Genomic DNA, 27032 nt, shown 5'->3' with positions numbered 1-27032 from the left:
TTTCTCAGTCCTGCTCCCAGAGCTTCTGGACATATTCCATGTCTTTCTTTTCTCTTCTGCTTCTCACCTTCTCTTCCTTCTTCTCCTCTTCCTCCTCCTCCTTCCTCTTCTTTTACTATTACTATTATTACTGATAATAATAACAGCTAACCTTTTTAAGTGCCTCGTCGGTGCCAGGCACTGTTCTAAGTGTTCTGTGTGAACACACGTAAGCCTCACAACCCTCGGAGTTGTTCCTGCTACTATTCCACCTAACAGATGAGGAAATAACAAGAAGCCAGCTGGGATTCTGGGGTGGATATTTCTCCCTGAGAAGAACACAGAAGGCAAGGAGGGATGCTCTTTTATGCTCGAACGTGCTTGTGCCAGGACAAGATGCTTGGAGCTGCCCCAGCTATAATAAGGTCTGGAGGCGACAAGCCAAACATTAAAGATGTCAGAGTGGTAAAATAGAAAGGGCTTGGTCCTTATTGGCATGCCTCGAGTGTTTGTATAAAACCGTCCTGTTGGGCAAGATGATTAATTATCTTTATTGCGTAAGCCAGAGTTAGGTAATTGATTCCTTGCAACTGAGCTCAGCCTAGCTGATAGAATTACCCTGCCAAGGGACAGAACGTGGTAAGGCACCAAAGCCCATGGGTACAGGTAAAGAGGATGCCTCTGAGAATGTTAGACCCAAACGGTCTACGAAGGATTCCAACTCGCCCAAGAACCGCCAAGAGTCGAGAGCCGCTGCAACACGCAAGAGGTTTATTAGGAGCCGATGCACCGGGGTTCCCTGAACCTCACGCAGGAGGCCGATGGGGAACCCCTAAAAGCGGAATCACATACTTTTTATAGGTTTATTTACTCATAGGGCGGGTATATTCTCACAATGATTGGGTAAATGTGGTGACGTTTGAATTCATTGGCTTAGGAACTTTTGCCCCACCTTCTGGCCGTTATAGTTGTCTGTTCATTGTGGCGGTTAGGGCGTATACCTGTTACGGGCAACTGGAAAATTACCCGCTGTCTGGCAAGTCCCCGTCAACTGAAAAACTCCAAGAATTGGTTTCGATAGGGAGAAGGAGTGGCGCACGATAGGGAGAAGAATTGGTTTCGATAGGGAGAAGGAGTGGCGCACGATAGGGAGAAGAATTGGTTTACGGGAACAAGTGAGGGGGTGGAAAGTCCCTAAAGGCCCCACATTCCCCCCTTTTTTTTTTGTAACTAATTTCAATCATGGAATTTCAGTTTCTTTTTGCGAGTTTTGGTATTGTTGCCTTAGCATTAAAACTTGTACCGTACTAATGCGTTCTCTAATAAAGGCTATCAGGCGATTCAGAATGTATGGTCCAAAAGTTAAAAGCAACAATAAAATAATGAGGGGCCCTAACAAGGTGGAAACTAAAGTAGTAAGCCAGGGAGATTTATCAAACCACGATTGAAACCATCCTTTTTGATTTTCCCTTTCCTGTTGTCTTTTGTCCAGGCGCTCCCTAAGTTTGTCCATAGTTTTGGTAATAGCCCCAGAATGATCAATATAAAAACAGCATTCTTCTTTTAGTGCAGCACATAGTCCGCCCTCCTTAAGGAACAGCAGATCTAATCCCCTCCTGTTTTGCATTACTACTTCTGAAAGCGAGGTGAGAGATTCTTTTAACTGAGTTATGGAACTTTATAAATGAGTCTGGGGACCAGCTGAACTAACACACAAAAATCGGTTGAAGCTTTAAGGACCTCTAAAGAAATGCAGGGGGTCAATCCTGTGTTACATGCCCACCATCCATCCGGAGGAGGGAGGAGATACCCTGAGCCCTGTGGGAGGCTTAAATTGGCACAAAGATGTCGGTGGGACGAGGGGGGCGTTCCTACACATGTACCGTTTCCTAATACTGAGGCCAGGGTCAATTTACTATTTCCTTCTTGTTTCCATCGACATTGATCTGGAGTGTTAACATTATTATAATTAGAATTATATCCTATAGCATCATAATAAGGGGGAGGAGCAGCATAGCAAAGCCAACATGATTTGGTAGCCTCCGGGTTTGTGGCATTTAAAACCTCAAAAGCCGCCTGGACCAATGAGAGCATTCGGTCCCGGGGGGTCTTGGGCTTGATTGTCATTCCTTTTGGCTCAAAAGTTTGGTTTCTTATCTCTGGTAACGCTGTGGGAGGGGCCAAAGGTAGCAAAGAGTGCCCTATCTCAGGGTTGGGGCCTATAGGAACTGGAGTAGGGTTTTCAATTTTTAGTTTGATGGTCATTAGTAATCCATCATTATATCTTTTTTTATAAAACCTGATTCCCCATGAATGGCCATTTATCCAGTTTTTTATCTTTTTTTCCTGGTTCACTAAAAGAGATCTTAAGGGGATGGCACCATTTAGTACATTCAGGCCTATAAGTTAAGGGGTTGGTTGGGTGTGTACAATTGGCTGTCACCTTAATAAAGTCCCAACCAGAGGTGGGCTTCCAATAGGTGTCTCCTGTGGTTTCATATCCCCAGCTTTTGCAATAAAAGTTTTCAGTTCCTCCACATTTATAATTAAGGGACCTGTGGCGATGGAACCCGGGGCATATGTAGAAAGCAGGAGCTCTGAGCCCAGTCCTCCGAATCCCGTTTTTGCAACCCTTTCCGGAGGAATCAGCTCTAGTTGATAAAAATTTTGGAACATTATGTTGATCATAATAGTCTTCTAAATCCCAACCGGGAGCCCCTATGGCCAGTTTACAAACATCAGGAAAAAGGTTTGGCCACCAGGTCCATGGGGGAGCGATATTGCTAACAGACCATATTACATCTCCAGTCTGGGAAATTACCTGCCAGGTTAAACGCTGGGGCAGGTGAGGACTAAAATTACTCACAGTCAGTAGGGGTAACAAAGTTAAAGTTGTAAGTCTGATGATCGCAGGAGCTTGAGCTTGAGCGGGTTGCTGGTCTTTTGGGCTCGCCATTCCGATGTTGCAGATGCTGGTGCGGCCTTCACGTGTGAAGCGTGGATCCACGCAGCGATGCCGTCTACCTTTATAGCCGTGGGGGTGGTGAGCAGGACGATGTATGGTCCTTTCCACCGAGGCTCTAGAGTCTGGGTTCGGTGCCGACGGACGTACACGGAATCTCCGACTTGGAAGGGATGAGCCTCTGCTGGTGTTCCTGGTCGGTAAGCCTCTGCCAGCTGGGACCACACCTCCTTTTGGACCAACTGGAGTCCCAACAGCCTAGCATATAAGTCAGTGTTATTCTGGCAGTCAGGACTTAATTTTTCCCTTAGCGTAAAAAGAGGAGGTGGGGCCCCGTATAGTATTTTCAATGGAGTAAGATAATAGCGGGAGGGGGTATTTCTAGCCCGGAACAGGGCTAAGGGAAGGAGCACCGTCCAATCTGTACCGCCAGTCTCTATGGACAATTTAGTTAGGGTCTCTTTTAGAGTTCTATTCATTCTCTCTACCTGTCCTGAACTCTGGGGTCTATAGGCACAATGTAATTTCCAATCAGTCCCCAGGTATTTGGCCACACCCTGACTTACCTGGGCGACGAAGGCGGGACCATTATCTGATCCTATTACCTTTGGTGCCCCGAACCGGGGGAAAATTTCTTTTAAGATCTTTTTGGCCACCACAGTAGCTGTCTCCTTCTTCGTCGGGAAAGCTTCTACCCATCCTGAGAAGGTATCTATAAAAACTAGAAGATACCTGTTACCGTACCTTCCAGGGCGTATTTCAGTGAAGTCGACCTCCCAATAGGCTCCTGGGCGGTCTCCTCTGAGCCTTTCTCCGACCTCAAGTTTTCCTTTATGGGAGTTTACCTGTTGGCATGGAATGCACTCTCGTGCAATCTGCTCAGCTAATTTAGTTAGTCCAGGGGTATCATAACCTGTCTTGTGTAGTAGGGACACCATCTTTTTGGTTCCCAAGTGTGTCCATCTGTGAATCTGTTGTAGCATGGATTTTGCTTGTTGAGGAGATAATGTTCCTTTAGTTATGGCTGGGGTACTTGTTCCCCTATCATTTGGTTTCCCAGGACTCTCATCTGATAGTTCTAGTATGATTTCCCATAGAGCCACTTCTCGTGCCACCCTATCTGCCATGTTGTTGCCTCTTGTCACCGGGGTATTGTCCTTCTGGTGTCCGGGGCAATGAATGATGCTGACTTTAGTGGGGAGCATGAGGGCAGCTAGCAGTGCCACTATTTCTTCTTTGTTTTTAATTTCTTTGCCCGCCGAGGTGAGCAACCCTCTTTGTTGGTAAATGGCCCCATGGACATGGGCGGTAGCAAATGCGTACCTACTGTCCGTATAGATGTTTACCTTTTTGTTTTCTGCTAGTTCCAATGCTCTAGTCATGGCGATTAGTTCAGCCCGTTGGGCCGATGTCCCTTGCGGTAATGCGGCTGCCCAGATGACCTCTTTCCCGTCTACCACGGCAGCTCCCGCCCGACGCTTACCTTCCTCTAGGAAACTGCTTCCGTCAGTAAACCAGGTAACGTCGGCGTTGGGGAGGGGCTGATCCATCAAGTCTGGTCTGCTACCGTGTGCTGCAGCCAGTACTTCCTGACAATCATGGATGACGGTAGTGCTTTCTAGGTCAGGGTCGGGTAGCAAGGTGGCCGGGTTGAGTCCTGTGGCTGAGGTAAACTTAATACGATCTGAGTTTAACAGCAGGGCTTGGTAATGAGTCATCCTGGCATTTGTTAGCCATCTGTCGGGTGGCTGGCGAATTACACTTTCTAATGCATGGGGGGCTGTTATCGTTAGGTTCTGCCCCAAAGTCAGTTTGTCAGCATCTTTGACCAAAGCGGCCACCGCGGCGATTATTTTTAAACAGGCGGGCCATCCTGCTGCCACAGGATCCAATTTCTTTGATAGGTACGCAACCGGGCGATTCCAGGGGCCCAGTTTCTGAGTTAGTACTCCCTTTGCAATACCTTTATTCTCGGCCACGTACAGATGAAAAGGCTTAGTGATCCTTCCCCCGTTCCTTTTTTTAGGGCATTCTCTTGCCCAATGACCTTTTTCTTTACAGTAGGCACATTGGTCCTTGTCTAATGGCCGCCTTCTATCCGTTGTTCGCCCTTCCTGTCTATTTCTGTCTCTACTGTTTCCTCCTCTGACTACAGTGGCCAGTATCTTACTCAAATGTCTTTCTTGCCTCTTATCTCGTCTTACCTCACGAGCCTCTTGTTCCTTCTGCTTTCTTTCTTCCCTTTCTTTCTCTGTCTCCCTCTTATTATATACCTTATCTGCCTCTTTTACTAAGTCCTGAAGGGAGAAACCTTGTAGGCCATCCAGCCTTTGTAACTTCTTTCTAATATCAGGGGCCGCCTGGTCAATAAAGGCCATTGCTATGGTGGCCTTATGTTCCTCAGAGGTTGGATCATAAGGAGTGAATCGTCTAAAAGCCTCCATTAAGCGTTCTAGGAACACGGTTGGCGATTCCTGGGGCCCCTGAGTTACCTCTCTTACCTTAGCCAAATTCGTGGGGCGCCTGGCCGCTCCATGGAGACCCGCCACCAGAGCCTGGCGATACATTTTCAGGTGCTCCTTACCTTCCAGGGTATTAAAGTCCCAATTCGGCCTGACGAGTGGAAAACCGGCATCAATCTCATTAGGCAACTGGGTAGGTTGTCCATTGGCGCCTAACACATTTTTTAGCCTCCAGGAGAACCTGTTGCCTCTCCTCAGTTGTGAGGAGAGTCTGGAGGAGCTGTTGACAATCATCCCAGGTGGGTTGGTGGGAGAAGACAAGAGACTCTATTAGAGCAGTAAGAGCCTGTGGGTTTTCAGAGAAAGTAGGGTTATGCATCTTCCAATTATAAAGATCTGCAGAGGAAAAGGGCCAGTATTGAAGGGGCCTATTCCCGTGGTTATCGGGGGGGCCATATTCTCTAAGGGGTAAAGCAGTAGAATCTGGGGAAACAGCCCTCCGGCTTCTGGTGCCCGCCGAGGGACCCCCCCTTTCCACCATAACAGGTGGCCCTACTGGTGCGGAGGGTTGTGAAGCTGGGGGTCCTAGGGGCGACATGGGATTTAGGGCCGGAGGATAAGGAGGTGGGGAATCTAGAAGAAGCAAATCAGACTGCAGGTCAGGATATATCGCCTTTGGCGGGTCCGGGGCAGCAGATGACTTTTCCGTGTCTGGGGTTTTCTTCAGGGCCAATATCTCCGATTGTGCTGGAGCGCATGCAGACGTGCCTGTTGAGGAAACAAAGGGCCGGACCCACGGAGGCGGGGAGAGAACTAGATCTTCCCAGACCAAGATATATGGTATCTGGTCTGGGTGTCCGTGGGGTCCTGTGTTAAAGACCCCAGACTTGACTAGCCCAACCTTATCTAACAAAAAAGATCCTTCGGGTGGCCACCCTGTCTGAAATGTAGGCCACTCAGAGGTACACAGCGTTTGCCATTTTCCTTTCCTTACTTCTACCGAAAGGTTGTGGGCCCTAGCCCTAACTTCAGTCCAGTGGCTTAGGGTAAGAGAAAGAGGAGTCGTCATAGTTCGTCCCATTGTCGTCCGTCAAAAGAAAGATAATAGTACAGAAAAACAATAAAATTTCAAAAGACACACATTGATATTGCCGCCGCGAACTTAAACCCGAAACCAACTCAAATTCAGATGGCAGCTTATATAACCTGCCAGAACCAGCCGCCGCGAACTTAAACCCGAAACCAACTCAAATTCAGATGGCAGCTTATATAACCTGCCAGAACCAGATGAAGGGGAGACAAAATTTGTTTCTCCTTCCAGATGGACCACCAGGGCGTCCCCCGGGGCCCGTGTACACCAGCTTTCGGCACGTCTGCCTAGCCAGGAGTCCAATACAGATTCCACAGCAAGCCGGTTCGCACGGCTTTTTCCTAATGGCGGCTAGCAACAAACAAACGACAAACAAACAGACAATTGGGCTCGAGCCTACCTGATACCTCCGACTCCCGATGTTCTTGTGATCCGGGGGCGAGTGGGGATCCCGGACGAGCCCCCAAATGTTAGACCCAAACGGTCTACGAAGGATTCCAACTCGCCCAAGAACCGCCAAGAGTCGAGAGCCGCTGCAACACGCAAGAGGTTTATTAGGAGCCGATGCACCGGGGTTCCCTGAACCTCACGCAGGAGGCCGATGGGGAACCCCTAAAAGCGGAATCACATACTTTTTATAGGTTTATTTACTCATAGGGCGGGTATATTCTCACAATGATTGGGTAAATGTGGTGACGTTTGAATTCATTGGCTTAGGAACTTTTGCCCCACCTTCTGGCCGTTATAGTTGTCTGTTCATTGTGGCGGTTAGGGCGTATACCTGTTACGGGCAACTGGAAAATTACCCGCTGTCTGGCAAGTCCCCGTCAACTGAAAAACTCCAAGAATTGGTTTCGATAGGGAGAAGGAGTGGCGCACGATAGGGAGAAGAATTGGTTTCGATAGGGAGAAGGAGTGGCGCACGATAGGGAGAAGAATTGGTTTACGGGAACAAGTGAGGGGGTGGAAAGTCCCTAAAGGCCCCACAAGAATACTCTTTCATTTGCCACACTTACCTTTTGATAGCTTAGAGTCTTATTAGAGGAGAAGAGAGAATCAGGGGAAAGAAAAAAGCACGAGATGTCTCATTTCAGTACAGGGCACGTGAAGGGGCCGAAGTTGACTGGGGGACTATGGTCTTCTCTAGGGCTCTGTAGCTGGAGAGACCATATATCTCATCAATTACCTTGGAAGAAGGTAGACGCTTTGATATCCACTTTATCCCCCCAGGTGCCAATTTCCTTCCAGCATTCCAGCATTCCTCACCAGACTCTCTTTGTCTCCCTGGAGGAGCCCCGAGATGGTGCCATAAGAGCAAGTGAATATCCTTCCTCTTTATTGCCTGATTGACTGTAGTTCCTCGGGGAACATACTCCCTTTCTCAGCACCTAGAGGAAGGATAGTGGTACCAAGGATCCACACCATCATCTTTAGCAGAGCCTGTAGGTTGGTTCAGTCGACCCCAGCCATAACTCTTACCTCCTTTATATTTCTCTATTGTAGAAGCTGGAAAGTGGAAGACTTGAAAGATTAGAAATGCAAGGTAAGAAACGGATCAGAAAAGATGCAAGGAAGGGAGGATCAGAATGGCTGGAGGGTGTTGCGAATTTCAGTAGGATAGTGTATAAGCTTCCGACTGCTGCTGTAACAAAGAGACACAAACTGAGTGACTTAAAGCATTCTTTAAGTCGTTCTGCCTTCTGGAGGGCACAAGTCCCAAGTGGGTCTCACTGGGCTAAACGCACAGTGTGGCAGGGCTGTGTTCCTTGCTGGAGGCTCGAGGGGAGAATTCATTCCTTGCCTTTTTCACTCTGTCTAGAGGCTGCTGCCATTCCTTGGCTCGTGGAAATCCAAAATCTTCTTTTGTTCTCACATCTCCTTCTCTGACTCTGACAGTCCTGCTTCTCTCCTATAAGGACTCTTGTGATTGCTTTGGGCCCTTCTGGATTATCCAGAATAACAGTCTCATCACAGGATTCTTCCCCCAGGACTTCCCTGGTGGCGCAGTGGTTAAGAATCTGCCTGCTAGTGCAGGGCACATGGGTTCGAGCCCCGGTCCGGGAAGATCCCGCATGCCGCGGAGCAACTAATCCCGTGCGCCACAACTACTGAGCCTGCGCTCTAGAGCCCGCGAGCCACAACTGCTGAGCCCACGTGCCACAACTACCGAAGCCCACGCACCTAGAGCCCGTGCTCCGCAACAAGAGAAGCCACCGCAATGAGAAGCCTGCTCACTGCAACGAAGAGTAGCCCCGGCTCGCTGCAACTAGAGAAAGCCCGCGCGCAGCATCAAAGACCCAACGCAGCCAAAAATAATAAATAAATAAAATAAATTTAAAAAAACAAACAACATCTCAGGCAATGTACATCAGATACTGTTATCTCGGTACTTCAGGGAGGAGCTAAAGCAGAGGATATGGGGGAAGCCCTTTCCCGGGAAGGCCCCATAGCGTCCTGCTAGGTTACAATAGCTGAGCAAAAACTTGAAGGAAGTGAGAAAGTTAGTTATACCTTTATCTGGAGGCAGAACATTTTAGAAAGAGAAACAGCCAGCTCAAAGACCAAAGGCAGAGATGCATCTTGTGTGTTTGAGGAGTGACCTAGGAAGTCACTGTGGTTGGAGAAGTAGGAGATGAGGCTGTAAGGAAAGAAAAACAAAAGTGGGGAATGAGGCTTTTAAAGATACTTTTATTCATTCTAAGGACTTCGGGTTGTTCTTTTTCTCTGAGTAAAATAGGGAGCTGTTTCAGAGTTTAGGGCATGATCTGACTTAGGTTTTAAAATAGGGTTGCCCCAGGAAGTCCCTGGCGGTCCAGTGGTTAGGACTCCATGCTTTCACTGCCGAGGGCCCAGGTTCAATCCCTGGTAGGGGAACTAAGACCCTGCAAGCCACTCGGCCTGGCCAAAATAAATAAATAACTTTAAAAAAATAGGGTTGCCTGATTAAATATAGGCTTCCCAGTTAATTTTTAATTAATTAATTAATTAATTATTTTTGGCTGCGTTGGGTCTTTGTTGCTATGCGCGGGCTTTCTTTTTTAGTTGTGGCGAGAGCGGGCTACTCTTCGTTGTGGTGCGCGGGCTCCTCATTGCGGTGGCTTCTCTTGTTGAGGAGCACGGGCTCTAGAGCGCAGGCTCAGTAGTTGTGGCGCACGGGCTTAGTTGCTCCGCGACACGTGGGATCTCCCCGGACCAGGGCTTCAACCCGTGTCCACTGCATTGGCAGGTGGATTCTTAACCACTGCGCCACCAGGGAAGACCCTCCTGGTTAATTTTGAATTTCAGGTAAACAGTGAATATTTTTTTAGTATGAATATCTCCCTAAAACTACAAGGCACGTACTCATACCAAAATTTTGTTGTTGTTGATCTGAAATGTAAGTTTAACTGGGCATTCTGGATTTGAATGTGCTAAATCGGGCAGTTCTATTTTTAAAGGATCCCTCTGTCTGCCGTGTTGAGACCACATGGTTGACGTGGTGCATGAGCCAGAAGCAGGGTCATCATTTAGGGGGTGATTGTGATAAGCTGGGTGAGGAATTTTGGTGGCTCAGGCTGGGGGATACCTGTGGAGGCCGAGGGCCGCCCCCTCCTCAGCCCTGCCCCTCTTCCTTGCTTTAACAGATGTTGCACAATCTTTGTGAAGAGGAGGGGAAACGCTGCAGAATCTGACAACAGCAGCTGTAAAAAATATTCCTTGCCTACTCGTTTTTCACGTGCAAGGAAAAACACTGAAATGCGAGATGTGAAAAGCCACAAGATAAGACGGGCTTAGGAATTTGCGTGGCTCCCTCATCAGTGTTAATGACTGCGTTTTCCACACTGCACTTCTTTTTTCCGCTTAGACAAAACTTCAGATTTCTTATTGTGGCTTGCAAAGTTCTGTGAGGCCTGGCCTCTCTTTTCGTGCTAAGTTATTATCATTATTTTTTTTTAATTTATTTTATTTTTGGCTGCGTTGGGTCTTCATTGCTGCGCGCGGGCTTTTCTCTAGTTGTGGCGAGCGGGGGCTACTCTTTGTTGCGGTGCGCGGGCTTCTCATTGCGGTGGCTTCTCTTGTCGTGGAGCACGGGCTCTAGGCACACAGGCTTCGGTAGTTGTGGCACGTGGGCTCAGTAGTTGTGGCTCGCGGCTCTAGAGCACAGGCTCAGTAGTTGTGGTGCACGGGCTTAGTTGCTCCGTGGCATGTGGGATCTTCCCGGACCAGGGCTGGAACCCGTGTCCCCTGCATTGGCAGGCAGATTCTTAACCACTGCGCCACCAGAGAAGCCCTTGTACTAAGTTCTGACCAGCCTTCTCTGCTCCAGCCACACTGACTGAGTGTCCCTTTTTAGAACTAGAACATGCCAAGCTCACTCCTGCCTCAGGGCCTTTTCACTGCCTGTAATCTTCTGCCTGAAATGTCATCCCCTTTACATTTCTCACGGCTGGATAATTCACAGCCTTTAATTCTCAGCTGAAACACATTTCCTTCAAAGCGCTCCTTGACTGTTTCCTAAAGGTAAGACCTGCCGTCCACAGAATTATGTTATATAGCACCACCCTGTTTCTATGTAGCATACGCTCATCACAATCTCTAAATATTATTTGCTTGTTTGTGCCCATCTTTCCAAGTAGAGTATAAGCTCCACGAAGGTGGGGATTCTGATTACTTCCCCCCAAATGCTCGGCACAGCATACATGCTCAATAAATATTTCTTAAATAACTGGATAAATGAAATAGTTCCAGAAATGAGCAGGACTTGCTTAACAGGATTCTGGTGCACCAGTATTCAGTCTCCTGTTTCCCCAACCAGGGTCTAATCCCTACAGATTCAATTCTCATAAAGTGCAATGAAAGCCCCAAAGCTGGGGTTCATCCCAGGGTAATCACTCAAGGTGCTTTGACCGACCACATCACTTGGTTAGAAGTTTTGCTCTCCTGCAGATTTGCTTTGCAGTTTTTTTGTTTTGTGTTGGTTTGGTTTTGGCCACACCACGTGACTTGTGGGATCTTAGTTCCCTGACCAGAGATTGAACCTGAGCCCCCTGCAGAGTCCCTGCTTTGCAGTTTTCAATATTCATGTCACCAGGGTGCCCATAACTTCTCCATCTTATTCTGTCTGCTGCAGTGCCTAGGAATTTTCTGGTTAATCCATATGCGTTAGAATTTTTTTTACCACGATAATCATTTTAAGGGTACATTTCAGTGGCTTTAAATCCATTCTCGTTGTCATCAGTGTCCAGAACTTTTCTCATCTTCCCAAACTGAAATTCTGTATCTACTAAACAATAACTTCCATTCCCCTCTGCCTCAAGCCCCTGGCAACTATTTTCTGTATAAATTTGACTACTCTGGGTACTTCGCATAAGTGGAATCATTATACAGAACTTGTCTCTCTGTGACTGGCCTCTTTCACTTAGCATAATGCCTTCAAGTTTCATCCATGTTGTAGCATGCATCAGAATTTCTTTCCTCTTTAAGACTGAATAATAGTTCATTGTATGGTGTTATGGACTGAATGGAATCTCCCCAAAATTCATATGTTGAAGCCCTAACCTCCAATGTGACTATATTTGGAGATAGGGCCTTTAAGGAGGTAAATAAGATTTAATGAGGTCCTAAGGATGGACCCTAATCCCATAGGACTGGTGTCCTTATAAGAAGAGAAACCAGAGACTGATCTCTTTCCCTCTCTCTCTCTTTGTCTCTCTCTCTCTCTCTCTCTTTCTCCCTCCACCACCCCCCGACAGAGAAAAGGCCACGTGAGGACACAGTGAGAAAGCACTCATCTGCAAGCCAGAAAGCGAGCTCTCACGAGAAACCAACCTACCAGCACCCTTGATCTTGGATTTCTAGCTTCCAGAATTATGGGGAATACATTTCTGTTGTTTAAGCTACCTTCTGGTTATCGTGAATAACGCTGCTATGAACACAGGTATACAGATATCTGATGCAAATATACATATCCGAGTCCCTGCTTCCAATTCTTCTGGGTATATACCCAAAAGTGGAATTGCTGAATCGTACGGTAATTCTATTTTATGACTTAGAATCTGATAGTGAATTTTTATTGTGTCAGTGGAGGACTCATGCCAAGAGAGGCTCAGTAGGGGATGGCTTTTAAGAGTACGATGTAGAAATAAACCACGTCTCATTTCCTGTAGGGTCAGCAAAAGACAAACCAAACCGTGGGGCAGAAGACAGAAGCTGGGGACAGGGAGTGACCTCCCCAGCTTTGCTCCCTTTCTCAAACCGCCGAACTGAACAAGGGTCTTTGGAACAGGACAAAGGGACCCCATGTGTCCAAACCCTTCTCTGCTTTGGGGCAAGGGGCTTGAGGCTGGAAATGAGAGTACATCACCCCTTGGTATCTGTGGGGGATTGGTTCCAGGATCCCCACAGATACCAAAATCCCACGGATGCTCAAGTCGTCTATATAAAATGGTGTAGTACAGCCGGCCCTTCCCACTGGCGCATTCTGCATTCGCGGTTGGCTGAATCCGCAGACGCAGAACCCATGGATACGGAGGTCCGAGTGTATTTCATGTAGGATGAGGTTGAGTTTCTGTAAGGAGATATTAGTTACAGTTCTAAGTGTTATTGTATTAGACGCTAGGCGTAGGGCAAGAGCAGATGGTGAGTCTTGCTGCCCCGTCTGCATCCCCCTTGGGCTGAAGACAATCACTGGCTTCCTCCTAGTGACAAAAAATGGCAGCAGGGCTTCCCTGGTGGCGCAGTGGTTGAACGTCCGCCTGCCGACGCAGGGGACGCGAGTTCGTGCCCCGGTCCGGGAAGATCCCACATGCCGCGGAGCGACTGGGCCTGTGAGCCATGGCCACTGAGCCTGCGCGTCCGGAGCCTGTGCTCCGCAGCGGGAGAGGCTACAGCAGTGAGGGGCCCACGTACCGCAAAAAAAAAAAAAAAAAAAAAGGCAGCAATGACCTACAGCAGGGGCCACAGGACAAAAGGCTTTCACCACTTCATCCCTTCAAATTGGGATCCTTGACTCTTCCCAATGTTGCTTCTCTGCTCTGGGTATCTATTGATTTATACCAAACCATCCAAAACTTAGTGACATAAAACAACCTTCACTGTATCATGCTCACAGATGCTACGGGTCAGGCGTTTGGACAGAGCGGAGAGATGATGGCTGCACCGTAGCTGCAGCTCCAGCTGGGAAGACTTGACCAGCTGAGGGTGGCATGAGGGGTGGGGTACTGGGATGAACTAGAATCACCTGGAAGCTTCTTTACTTACATATCTGGTGCCAGGCTGGGGTGACTCCGAGGTTGGGCTCGGCTAGGGGACAGGTGACTGGAGTGTGTACACATGGCCTCTCTGTGTGTCTTAGGCTTCCTCATGGCATGGTGACATCAGGGTAGTTGGACTCCTTGCATGGCGGCTCAGTAAACAAGGCAGAAGTTGAATCACGTCTTATGAACTAGATATGGAAGTTGCCTGGGGTCATATCTGCCAAACTGTTGACCAGAGCAATCACAGACCCACTAATATTTGAGGGGACAGGGTCATAGACCCCATCTCTTGAAGGAAGGAGGGTCAAATAACGTACAGCTGTGTCATAAAACTGTTACGTTCTCCCCACGGGTTTGACTATAAAGCTCTGTCCCTAAAGAGTTGATTGGTGGGGTGAAGCCGTGATTATTGGAGGAGGGGTGTTAGGTGGACCAAGAATTTAAATAAGTATAAGAAATATATTACAAACAGGGACTTCCCTGGTGGTCCAGTGGGTAAGACTCCCCACTCCCAGTGCAGGGGGCCCAGGTTCGATCCCTGGTCGGGGAACTAGATGCCGCAACTAAGAGTTTGCATGCTGCAACTAAAAGATCCCACAGGCCGCAACTAAGAGCAGTCGCAGCCTAAATAAATAAATAGTTTTAAAAAATGTTTTTTGAAAAAGAAATATACGGCAAAGAGATAAGGAAACGTTAGCAATGTGAGAAAAAGAACAATAATCCATAAAGCAAGGGTTTTGTGGAAATACTAGGTATGAAAACATATGATGGTAAATAAAGAATTTAATATTAGCCTATAACAGGATAAACAGTAGAGTGGATACAGCTGAAGAACAAATTACTGAGAAGATCTGATTGAGAATTTTTCCAAAAAGCCCGTGTAATGATACTAATAGAAGGGGGGGAAATGATGAAAGCCATTGTAACATATAGGAGACAGCCACTTCTCACAAGCTGCTTTGCTAAGAGAATTCTGATCTTGTTCAGGTATCAAGTAACCATCCTTAAGTCTTGGTGATATTTGGCCTTTTCTGGTCCCAGATGTGAATCTTGATTAGTCTAAGGCTTAGCAAGCCAGTGGTTCTCAAAGTGTGGTCTCCAGGGCAGCAACAACAGCATTGCCTGGGAACTGGTCAGAAATACAAATAATTGGGTCCTAAACGGACCTACTGAATCAGAAACTCCGAGCGTGAGCTTCAACAATCTATGACATAAAAATTGCTCCAGGTGATTCTGTTGCATGTGAAACTGTACACTGCTCTTAGCTCATCATGGTAAACCCATACCCTCTGCTAACGGTTAACTGAGGAACAGGGTGTGATTGTGCTTTATGAGATACGAGCAGAGATCTCGTGAAGACGTCATCACGGTAGAAAGGCTTGCAGTGCACTCCTCATATGCTTCTTTGTCTCATCCTTTAAATTTTAAAAAAACTTTTATTTATTTACTTATTTATGGCCACACCACGCAGCTTGTGGGATCTTAGTTCCCTGACCAGATATGGAACCCGGGCCCCCCGCAGTGGAAGCGCTGAGTCCTAAGCACTGGACTGCCAGGGAATTCCCTAAAATTAAAAAAAAATTTTAGAATAATTTTAGATTGACAGAAAATTGCAAAGATACTGCAGAGATTCCTATTTACTTTATTACCAATTACCAGTTTCCCCTATTCATATCTTACTCTTAGTATGATACATTTGTCACAAATAATGAACCAGTATAGATACATTATTGTTAAGTAATGCCCATAATTTATTCAGATTTCCTTAGTTTTTACTTAATGTCCTTTGTTCCTTTCCAGGATATATTACATTTATACAGTGTGTCTCCTCTCGACTGCAACAATTTCTCAGACCCTCCTTGTTTTGAATGACCTTGACCATGTTGAGGATTACCGGTCAGGTCCCTCGGTTGAGTAGTCGCTTTAGAGTGTGTGGGCTGAAAAAACAACGCACCACAACGTGGGAACAGTGAGTCAAGTTTTATTTGGGGCAAAATGAGGACTGTAGCCCTGGAGATAGCATTTCAGAGAGCTCTGAGAAACTGCTCCAAAGAGGCAGGGGGAAGGTCAGTATATGTGGATTTTGGTGAAGGGTGGGTGGGTACATGCAATCCAGCACACATTTTTGCAGCAGGTTTCTGCTAGTCACAGGGAGCAGACGTCACCATGAAGGATTTTAGTGCTTTTCTAGATACGAGGAGATGCAAGAATTGGGCTCCTAAAATCTTCCCCTGAAAATCTCTAACTCTCTGAAGACCTGTTCTGCCAGTTTTCCCCAGAGCACAGAGCGCCTCATTCCTGATCTCCACGCTGAGCTCCTTTCAGGGCATGTGGGAGGTCAGCAGGGGCAGCAGCTCATGATCGAATCCTTGTAGAGGTAGGTGGCAAGTGCCAATTTGTAGTTGGCAGGTGCATCCTTTAAGAAAAAGTCATCCCTCTTGTTTCAGAGCATGGGTGCCATGGGGGTTCAGCTGAAGCTTTTTGATCATCGTTCTCCGTCGGCAATCTCATTCAACTGGAGGCAAGCCCTCTGGCGTTTCCTCGCGTTACCGCGTCCAAGCTTGTTCTGCTCCACGCACGACAGGCCAATAAATCGGGAGGTGTTGGAACAAGGAATAACAACTTTATTTGGTAAGACAGGAGTTCAAGAAAATGGTGGGCTAGAGTCCCAGAGAACTATCTTACCGGAGCCCGGCTGCTAGCTTTTTACAGAACGGAGAGGGGCAGGTGAGGAGATAAAGTAAAAAGCCCAGAGGGTTTCGCAGATATCTCCTGGTTTGGCCAGACTGAGGAGGGGATGTGTTAATATCTTCTTTCCAGCAGCCATTCACAGGTGGGCTGGGTCAGGATATTTCCCTGGGAGCCGAACAAAGGTATTTGAGTTTAACATTCAGGCAGAGGCGGCAGGGTTCCCTGCAACAGGCCATTATGTATGCTTTTAGCATAGGCAACATCCTCTTAGTGAATAACTTGTAACAAAAGCCACAGAAAGTAAAGGTTAAAGTCAAAGAAACAGATTTAATATGGAGTCAGATTTGTTCTTGCTTATGACACTCGTGGTGCAGAGGAAATGGCTCTGCAGACGCCCACGGCTCTCTCCCAGATTCCACGGTTCTAGCCTCCAACTTTCTGTTCCCTTTCCAAAAGGAATCTTCTTTAACTGTGGTTCAAGCGATGGATACAGAAAAGACTCAGCTGTTTCTGTGCCGTGCCCGGAGGCAATGAACCGACAGCTGCAAAACAACCAAAATAAAGTGACCTTCTGAGGAATGAATGGTATGCATCATTTACATACATCACCCGTCAACACTTACTGCAGTACGTTTTATTATACAGTTACTATTTTCATGTAAGAAATTGCACATCCACGTACTTAAAAGAAGAAATTACTCAAGTTCCCATCCCTTGTTAACGTTTTGGTGAATGTCACCTTTCATTTTTTTTTTTTCCTTTTTTGCGGTACGCGGGCCTCTCGCTGCTGTAGCCTCTCCCGCTGCGGAGCACAGGCTCCGGACGCGCAGGCTCAGCGGCCATGGCTCACGGGCCCAGCCGCTCCGCGGCATGTGGGATCTTCCCGGACCGGGGCACGAACCCGTGTCCCCTGCACCGGCAGGCGGACTCCCAACCACTGCGACACCAGGGAAGCCCTCACCTTTCTTTTCTTTTTCTTTTTCTTTTTGCGGTACGTGGGCCTCTCACTGTTGTGGCCTCTCCCGTTGCGGAGCACAGGCTCTGGACGCTCAGGCTCAGCGGCTCAGCGGCTCCGCGGCATGTGGGATCCTTCCGGACCGGGGCACGAACCCGTGTCCCCTGCATCGGCAGGCGGACTCTCAACCACTGCGCCACCAGGGAAGCCCCACCTTTCATTTTTGTGTGCATCTATTCATGAATTCTTGTGGGGTTTTTTTTGTTTGCTTACTTGTTTGTGTTTGCTTTTTGGTGAAAATGGACTCCTACCATCCATTTGTCTTCAGAAGTTGTCCTTGTGCGACATTTGCAAGGTGTCTGCACACATATATAACAGAACATTAAAGGAGGATCACTGTAAACTCAGTTTCTGCCCAGACCCACAGACTATAGGTGCCAATGAGGCCAGACTCGAAAGTGGGACCATCCACGCGTGACTTAAGCCAGAAACCCAACTTCTCCACCCCGGGTCCGTTTTACACCTGGTGCTGAAGAGCTGTTTTGTTTTGTCTTCATATGTTTGTTTACAAGAGCACTTGGTGCGCTGTGGGTTCCAGTCTCTCTTCAACATAGGAATGTGGTGAGGATGTTTTTGCACTTCAAGCTTCAAGGGGGAAAAGCTTCAACTGAGCCACTCAGAGCACTAGTATGGGGGAAGGGGCACGACCCAGAGAAGAATGGGCTCTCGCTCACGTTTGGAACATCTCAAGGGCTCAGGACTGTGCCGACAGCTCTGAAGATGTTCTGGGACAGCCTGGAGAAGAGGGAGGGGGAGAGGGGAAGAGAGGGAGAGGGAGAGACAGAATACGAATCAGGAGTCTTATATCCTTTCCAGGAGCGCCACCTGGAGGTGGGAGATGAACCCTGCGGGGAGAAGCTGGAAATGTAACCGTGGACTTGAGGGTTTCCTCACAGGACCTGTTGGAGGGGAAGCATCTACGGACAACACGTGAGAAAACTGCAGCCTTGAGAGAGGGAGGAGGAGGAACAGAAGCGCCAGGTAGGAACGTAAATAAAAAACTGACTATGGGCGTCCCTGGCGGCGCAGTGGTTAAGAATCCGTCTGCCAAGACAGGGGACACGGGTTCTAAGCCCTGGTCCGCAACAAGGGAAGCCAGGGCAATGAGAAGCCCGCGCACCGCAACGAAGAGTAGCCCCCTCTCGCCTCAACTAGAGAAAGCGCATGCGCAGCAACGAAGACCCCCCCCAACGCAGCCAAAAATAAATAGAATCAATGTAATTATCACACCTACATCTTTACAATGCGTGTGCTTACAACTAGGGTGACCAGCTCTGATTTGCCTGGGACTTTCTCAGTTTTAGCCCTGAAATTTTCATGTCCTGGGAAACTCCTCATTCCCATATCCTGAGAACCGTCCCACCCCCAACCCCGGTCCCAGGAAAACTAGGATAGTTGGTCGTGCTGCTTGCACCCCTGTTAGATATGTCTCTTTATGATGAGGACACAGAGCCCAGGAGATTTCTTTATTTTAAATTCCGACTCAGCTTTTTAAAAAAATTGAAGTATAGTTGGTTTACAATACTGTGTTAGTTTCAGGTATACAGCAAAGTGATTCAGTTATTTTTTTCAGATTAAATTCCATTATAGTTTATTACAAGTATTGAGTATAATTCCCTGTGCTAAACAGTAATCCTTGTTGCTAATCTATTTTATGTATAGTAGTTTTTATCCATGAATCCCATATTCCTAATTATTCCCTCACTCCCTTGCTCTCCACTTTGGTAACCATAAGTTTGTTTTCTATGTCTGTGATTCTGTTCCTGTTTTTATATATAGATTCATTTGTATTATTTTTAAGATTCTACATATAAGTGATATCATATAGTATATGCCTTTCTCCGTTTGATTTACTTTACTAAGTATAATATTCTCTGCGTCCATCCATGTTGCTACAAATGGCAATATTTCATTCTTTCTTATGACTAATACTCCACTATATAAATATATATATATATATATATCTTCTTAAGCCAGTCATCTGTTGATGGGCAATTGGGTTGTTTCCAAATCTTGGCTATTATAAATAGTGCTGCTATGAGCATTGGGGTACATGTATCTTTTTGAATGAGAGTTTTCCTTTTTTCCAGATATTTACCCAGGTTGGGATTGCTGGATCATATGGTACCTTTATTTTTAGTTTCTTAAGGAACCTCCATATTGTTTTCCATAGTGGCTGAACCAATTTATGCATTTCCACCAAGAGTGTACTAGGGTTCCCTTTTCTCCGCACCCTCTCCATTATTTATTATTTGTAGACTTTTTTTTTTTTTTTTGTGGTACGTGGGCCTTTCACTGTTGTGGCCTTTCCCGTTGCGGAGCACAGACTCCAGACATGCAGGCTCAGCGGCCATGGTTCACGGGCCTAGCCGCTCCGCGGCATATGGGATCTTCCCAGACCAGGGCACGAACCCCTGTCCCCTCCATTGGCAGGCGGACTCTCAACCACTGCGCCACCAGGGAAGCCCCTATTTGTAGACTTTTGGATGATAGCCATTCTGACTGGTGTGAGGTAATATCTTGTTGTGGTTTATATTAGTATTTCTCTAATAATTAGCCACGTTGAGCATCTTTCCACATGCCTGTTGGCCATCTGTATATCTTCTTTGGAAAAATATCTGTATAGGTCTTCTGCCCATTTTTTGATCAGGTTGTTTTTTTGTTTTTTGTTTTTTTGTTTTAATTGAGTTACATGAGCTATTTGTTTATTTTGAATATTAACCCCTTGTTGGTCTCATTGTTTGCAAATATTTTCTCCCAATCTGCAGGTTGTCTTTTTGTTTTGTTGGTGATTTCCTTTGATGTGCAAAAGCTTTTAAGTTTCATTAGGTCCCATTTGTTTAATTTTGCTTTTATTTCTTTTGCCTTGGGAGACTGATCTAAGAAAATATTGCTGTAATTTATGTCAGAAAATGTTTTGCCTATGTTCTCTTCGAAGAGTTTTATGGTATCCTGTCTTATATTTACGTCTTTAAGCCATTTTGAGTTTATTTTTGTGTATGGTACGAGGGAGTGTTCTAACTTCATTGCTTTTCCATGCAGCTGTCCAGGTTTCCCAACACAACTTGTTGAAGAGACTGTCTTTTCCCCATTGTATATTCTTGCCTCCTTGTTAAAGATTAATTGACTGTAGGTATGTGGGTTTCTTTCTGGGCTCTCTATTTTGTTCCATTGATCTATGTGTTTGTTTTTGTGCCAATACCATGCTATTTTGATTACTGTAGCTTTGTAGTATAGTCTGAAGTCTGGAAGGGTTATGCCTCCAGCACTGTTCTTTTTCCTCAGGATTGCTTTGGCAATTCTGGACATTTTGTGGTTCCACATAAATTTTAGGATTATTTGTTCTAGTTCTGTGAAAAATGCCATTAGTATTTTGATAGGGATCACATTAAATCTGTAGATTGCTTTGGGGAGTATGGCCATTTTAGCAATATTAATCCTTCCAATCCAAGAGCATGGACTATCTTTTCATTGCTTTGAATCATCTTCATTTTCCTTTATCAACATTTTATAGTTTTCAGCATTATATGTCTTCCACCTCCTTGGTTAAGTTTATTTTTAGGTATTTTAACTTTTTTGACATGATTTTAAATGGGATTGTTTTTTTATTTTCTCTTTCTGGTATCTCATTATTAGTATAAAGAAATACAACAGATTTCTATAAGTTAATTTTGTATCCTGCTACCTTGCTAAATTCATTTATCAGTTCTAATAGTTTTTGTATGAAGTCTTTAGGGTGTTCTATATAGAGTACCATCTGCATATAATGACAATTTTACCTCTTCCCTTCCAATTTGGATACCTTTTGTTTCTTGATCAGAGCATGTAGTCCATTGACATTTAAAGTAATTATTGATATGTATACAGGTATTTACTTATTGCCATTGTAATCCTTGTTTTCCAGTTGTTCTTGTAGTTCTTTGATCCATTCTTCTTGCTTCTTTTTTTAAAGTGAGTGAGTTTTTGTTTTTTTTTTTTAATTAATTTATTTATTTTTGGCTCTGTTAGGTCTTCGTTTCTGTGCGAGGACTTTCTCTAGTTGTGGCGAGCGGGGGCCACTCTTCATCGCGGTGCGTGGGCCTCTCACTGTCGCAGCCTCTCTTGTTGCGGAGCATAGGCTCCAGACGCGCAGGCTCAGTAGTTGTGGCTCATGGGTCCAGTTGCTCCGCAGCCTGTGGGATCCTCCCAGACCAGGGCTCGAACCCGTGTCCCCTGCATTGGCAGGCAGACTCTCAACCACTGCACCACCAGGGAAGCCCCCCTTTCTTCTTTTTGTTTTTTCTTTCATGGTTTGATGGTTTTCTTTTGTAGTATGCTTGAGTTTCTTTCTTTTTGATTTTTGTAGATCTATTCTATACTTTTAATATTTTTGTTTGGGGGGGCCGTACCATGAAGCTTGTGCGATCTTAGTTCCCCAACCAGGGATTGAACCTGGGCCTCATCAGTAAAAGCCCCGAGTCCTAACCAGTGGGCCACCAGGAAATTCCCAACTATATTTTTCTGATTTGCGGTTCCCATGGAGTTCAAGTATGCTGACCCATAACTATATCTACTGGTTTTAAAGTGATATTCATTCAAGTTCAAACACATTCTAAAAGACCTACATTTTTATACTCCCCTCCCTGACATTGTGTGATTTTTGATGTCCTATTTTCCATCTTCATGTTTATCCTTTTGCTGTTCATTGTAGTTATAATCGCTTTTGCAGAATTTTTGGATTTTTAAAAATATATATACTGGCTTATTTAAGTGATCTTCAGTCTTTTTATATATTTGCCTTTCTTTTTGCGATTTTCCCTTTCCTGTATATTCTTGCTCCTTTTCTATTTAGAGAAGATCCTCCAATATTTCTTTCAGGGTAGGTTTAGTATTGCTGAATCCTTTTAGTTTTTCTTGTCTGAGAAGTTTTTTTTTTTTTTTATCTCTCCATCCATTCTAAATGATAATCTTGCTGGGTAGGGTATTCTAGGTTGCAGGTTTTTCCCTTTCCGGACTTTGAATATCTCATGCCACTCCCTTCTGGCCTGTGAAGTTTCTGCAGAGAATTCAGCTGATAGCCTCCTGGGGGTTCCCTTGTAACTGACTCTTTGTTTTTCTCTTGCTGTCTTTAGAATCCTCTCTTTATCTCTAACTTTTGGCATCTTAACTATGATATGTCTTGGTACGCGTCCATTTGGGTTCATCTTCTTTGGGACCCTCTGTGCTTCCTGAGCCTGAATATCTGTTTCCTTCTTTAGGTTTGGGAACTTTTCAGCCATAATTTCTTCGAATACATTTTCGATCCCTTTCTCTCTCACTACTCCTTCTGAAACCCCTATTATGTGTAGTTTGGCACGTTTTATATTATCCCATAGACCTCATATGTTGCTTTCTTTTTTTTTTTTCATTTGTCTTTCTGTCTGCTTTTCTGATTGGGTGACTTCCATTATTCTATCTTCCATATTACTTATTCATTCTGTGTCATTTAGTCTGCCATTCATTGCTTCTAGATTGGTTTTCGTCTGGGCAATTGAATTGTCTATTTTTAATTGGTTCATCTTTATAGTTTCTATTGGGTTGGCCAAAAAGTTCATTCATTTTGGCCAACCCAATAGTTCCTTGTTACAATGACCTACATTTCTATCCATAATCTTTCTTAATTCAGTTAGCATTTTTATTATCTTTTTTTGAACTCAAGGTCTAGTAGACCGGTATTTCATTATTCTTTCAGATTTCTCTTGTTCTTATAATTGGGAATAGTTCCTATGCCTTTTCATTTTACTTAACTTTCTCTGTCTCTATGAATTTAGGAGAAACAGTTGTCTACTGTGGCTTTGAAGGGATGTTTTTATTGGGAATGTCCCTGTGTAGACCGTGCATCCAATATTTTGCTGTGAGGGCTGGCTTTGGTATGGGCACCAGCCACACCTTTCCTCAGGATGTGCTGGCCATTATCCCCTTGATAGGGGGTGTTGTTGGCGTTATAGTATCTAGAGTTTGTGCTGGATGTGAGGCGGGGCCTCCTCTTTGCTCTGTGGTTGTCACAGCCCTGTCGGGGGGCGGGTCTGCTCCCCAGTTGTTGGAGTAGCAGCTCTGAGGGTCGGTTTCAATCAGGTTCTGTTGCCCTTGAGTGGGTGCCCTGCCCCAGGGGAGGTGATTGGTGAAGCAAATGAGTCATGTGTGGTCACAGAGGACCTATGCACCACCTGTGTAGATGTTCATGTCTCTGCTCAGAGGCAGCCCAAGGTTGCACCCCTTTCTCTCTTGTGTTCATCCCAGATCTAGTGCAAAGCTATGGTGTAGGGACTTCCCTGACGGTCCAGTGGTTAAGACTCTGCGCTTCCACTGCAGGGGCTGTGGGTTTGATCCCTGGTCGGGGAACTAAGATCGTGCATGCCTCATGGTGAGGTCAAATAAATGAATACGTAAATAAGGCTATGATGTAGAGTAGGCTGGGGCTGCTCGTCAGGGCACTGTGGCTGCAGGAATGGAAGTGGCTGCACTGCTGCCTGGGATCTGGGCTGCCTCTGGGGCAGACTTCTCCCAGGACCTGCCCACCCCTGGGAGACAGACGGCTGTGTACCGCTGACCACACCCGACAGACCATGGCTATCCCACCTGGCTCACGCCCCAGGGCCTCTGGGCTGTCTCTGCGCAGCTATGTGAATCCTCTCCCAGGGCCTTTGTGCCTGAGATTCAGTGCTTGGCTGCTGCGTACTCCTGTGGCGATAACATGCACACACTGAGAACGTCTGCTCAGCTACACCTGCCACCCTGTGTGCACGCCGACAGTGGCCTTTGCAGCTCTGTCTGGCTCACATCCCAGGTGCCCTTGTCTGTCTCTGCAGAGTTAGACCAAGTCTCTGCCCAGATCTCATGCGTGGCTGTGGCGTGGAGTGAGCAGGGCCAGAGTGTTGGCCCCTTTGGATCGGGAAGTGCAGGTAGGCAACAGCTACCAGAGCAGGGCTCTCTCTGCCCTGGCTGTCAGCGAGCCAGCGCACATGCACTCCTCGCGAGTAGAGGCCAGGCTTCTCCAGCCCTTCTGTCTGTTTCTGGAGATTTCCTGGCAGGCCAGGGGGCTTGTCTCCTCCCTGCAGGACCCCAGGACTGGTGTGCCCAGGTTGTGGCTCAACCTCTCACTTCCCAGGGTGAGGGTCCTCCTGTGGTGGACCTTCTCCTCCTTATAGATCCCTCCCAGGGGCACAGATGCTAACCGAAGGCCTTTTTTTCCATCCTACCTGGTTACCTGGAGATCTTTCTGGCAGCTTTGGTTGTACAGGAGATCTTCTGCCAGCTTCCAGTTAGTTTTCCGTGAGAATTGTTCCACATGTAGATGTTTTTTTTTTTTTTTTGGCCGCACCCCGCATGGCTTGCAGGATCTTAGTTCCCTGACCAGGGACAGAACCTGAGCCCCCTACAGTAGAAGCACAGAGTCCTAACCACTGGACCGCCAGGAGCCCCCTACAGTAGAAGCGCAGAGTCCTAACCACTGGACCGCCAGGAGCCCCCTACAGTAGAAGCGCAGAGTCCTAACCACTGGACCGCCAGGAAAGTCCCTTTAAATGTATATTTGATGTGTTTGTGGCAGGGAGGTGAGCTTCACGTCCTCCTACTCTGCCATCTTCAACCACCTCCCGAGCCCTGGAGATTTTAAAGAAATCTTCCCAAGTTCACATAACTCCAAGCTTGTATCCAGCCCTGTCTGAAAACGAAGGACTGTCCTGTTTCCACAGTTCTTAGCTTCTTCTCCGGCACGTCCCACGTGGAAGACATAAGTTAAGAAAACAAAACTAGACTACACTTGCTACCGCATTTTTGATTTTAGAAAATAAAAGGTCAGGAATCACTCCATTAAAATTAAAGACTTACTATAGTAATTTAAGGAGGATAAATACCAGAGCGGGTGTCCATAAAAGATAGCTCTTAAGGTCATTGATTTTAATAATATTCGTCAAGATGCTTTGATCAGAACAAAATCCCTTCTCAGACTAGCTTAGACGCAAAGGAATTTCTGGGTCGTTTGGGGGTTTTTTGTTTTGGCTTTGGCTCAGAAGGTTCCCAGAATGATTGAACAAGAAAGCTGTAAGAAGGGAAGAAATGCTGAGTTTTGGAAGCAATCAGAAACCAAAAATCAGAGCTGAAGACACGATCTCTCCGTCTCCTTTTTCCGATGCTCTGAGTCATCTTCGTGTTTCTCAGTAAAGACGAGTTTCCTCCACATGGTGAGACAGATGGTCCCCGAGAGCTCCCAAGTTTTAAAGAGAATGACTTCTAGGGCAAGAGGAACACAGAGACACTCCCCCGCCTCCCCATCCTGACAAGATGCTGTGACTTAAGCACCTTGTCAACCAGGCTGGGTGGCTCGGTGGGGAGGGGAGCAAAGTGAATTCTCCTTCAGATGCACCATCCCTAGAGAATATGATCTCGGATGGCCTTGGCCTGCAGAGCCTTGAAGCAGGATTTCAGTTCCCGGCCAGAGGTTGAGGTCAGACCGCAGCCGTGAGGGCGCTGAATCCTAGTCACTAGACCAGCGGCCGGTGACAAGGCCCCTGGCCCTTTGGCTTTGTAGAAATGAATTCCCACAAAGACGGAAAGTAGTGAAGCAAGTAAAGTGTTTATTGGGAGGAAAAAGAGTATGTGTGGATAGGCACACACAGGTGGGCTCAGAGAGAGAGTCGCGCCCTTGTGGTAGTTTGAATCACTTACATGGGGAATTTCTTCCAGGTTTCCTCTGGCCAATCATCTTGCTTTGCCTGGTTCTGAGTCCAGTACTTGGTTTATCTCAGGGTCCTCCCCTGCATGCGCGTGCATCTCTCAGCCAAGGTGGATTCTTGCGAAGAGGCCTATGGGTAGGCTGACATCACTCCCTTTTTGACCTCGAAGGAGCCTTTCTGAGCCTGTGTATTCGGGAAGGTCTCCTCGACCTCGAGAATGAGAAATATGTGTTGTCTTACCTGGGCAGAGCTCAGCTTCTCCTCCCTCCTGTTACAGTCTTTATCTTGGAGTATCTGTCCACAGGGGACAAACTCCAGCTGTTCCTCCTGGGGCCCATCTATCTCCTGCCTCAGCTTCTGGTTGAAGCTGGGATGAAGACAGGGCCAGCTTCAAGGGCAGGCAACCAGGGCAAAGGGGACCTCACACTCAGAAGGAGACCCACGCTTGGGTTCTAACGCTCTGCCGTCTGCGGTCACCGTCGTGAAGTTCTTTTTTTGTGTGTGTGTGTGGTACGCGGGCCTCTCGGTGCTGTGGCCTCTCCCGTTGCGGAGCACAGGCTCCGGACGCACAGGCCCAGCGGCCATGGCTCACTGGCCCAGCCGCTCCACGGCATGTGGGATCTTCCCGGACCAGGGCACGAACCCGTGTCCCCTGCATCGGCAGGCGGACTCTCAACCACTGCGCCACCAGGGAAGCCCCATCGTAAAGTTCTTAATCGTGCATCTTTGTGTTTTGCTGGTGAATTCCGATGGGACAATGGAGCATATGCTGAGAGCTTGGAGGCGAGGTTCCTGCTTCTCCTGGCATTCCTGCTGCCTCCCTACTTTCCTGTATTAATCTGTTCAGGCTGCTTTAACAAACTACCACAGACTGGGTGGCTGAAACAACCAAAATCTGTTCTCTC

General features: G+C 46.7%; 1 protein-coding gene across 1 annotated transcript in view; it reads right to left on the bottom strand.

Annotated features, from left to right (window-relative positions):
- Positions 1-27032, bottom strand: part of NLRP12 (NLR family pyrin domain containing 12) — a 726895-nt gene that overhangs the window by 190552 nt on the left and 509311 nt on the right.

The sequence above is a fragment of the Phocoena phocoena genome, chromosome 20 (assembly GCF_963924675.1).
Source record: "Phocoena phocoena chromosome 20, mPhoPho1.1, whole genome shotgun sequence".
Lineage (NCBI taxonomy): Eukaryota > Metazoa > Chordata > Mammalia > Artiodactyla > Phocoenidae > Phocoena > Phocoena phocoena.
This window is presented reverse-complemented; position numbering and strand designations above follow the sequence as displayed.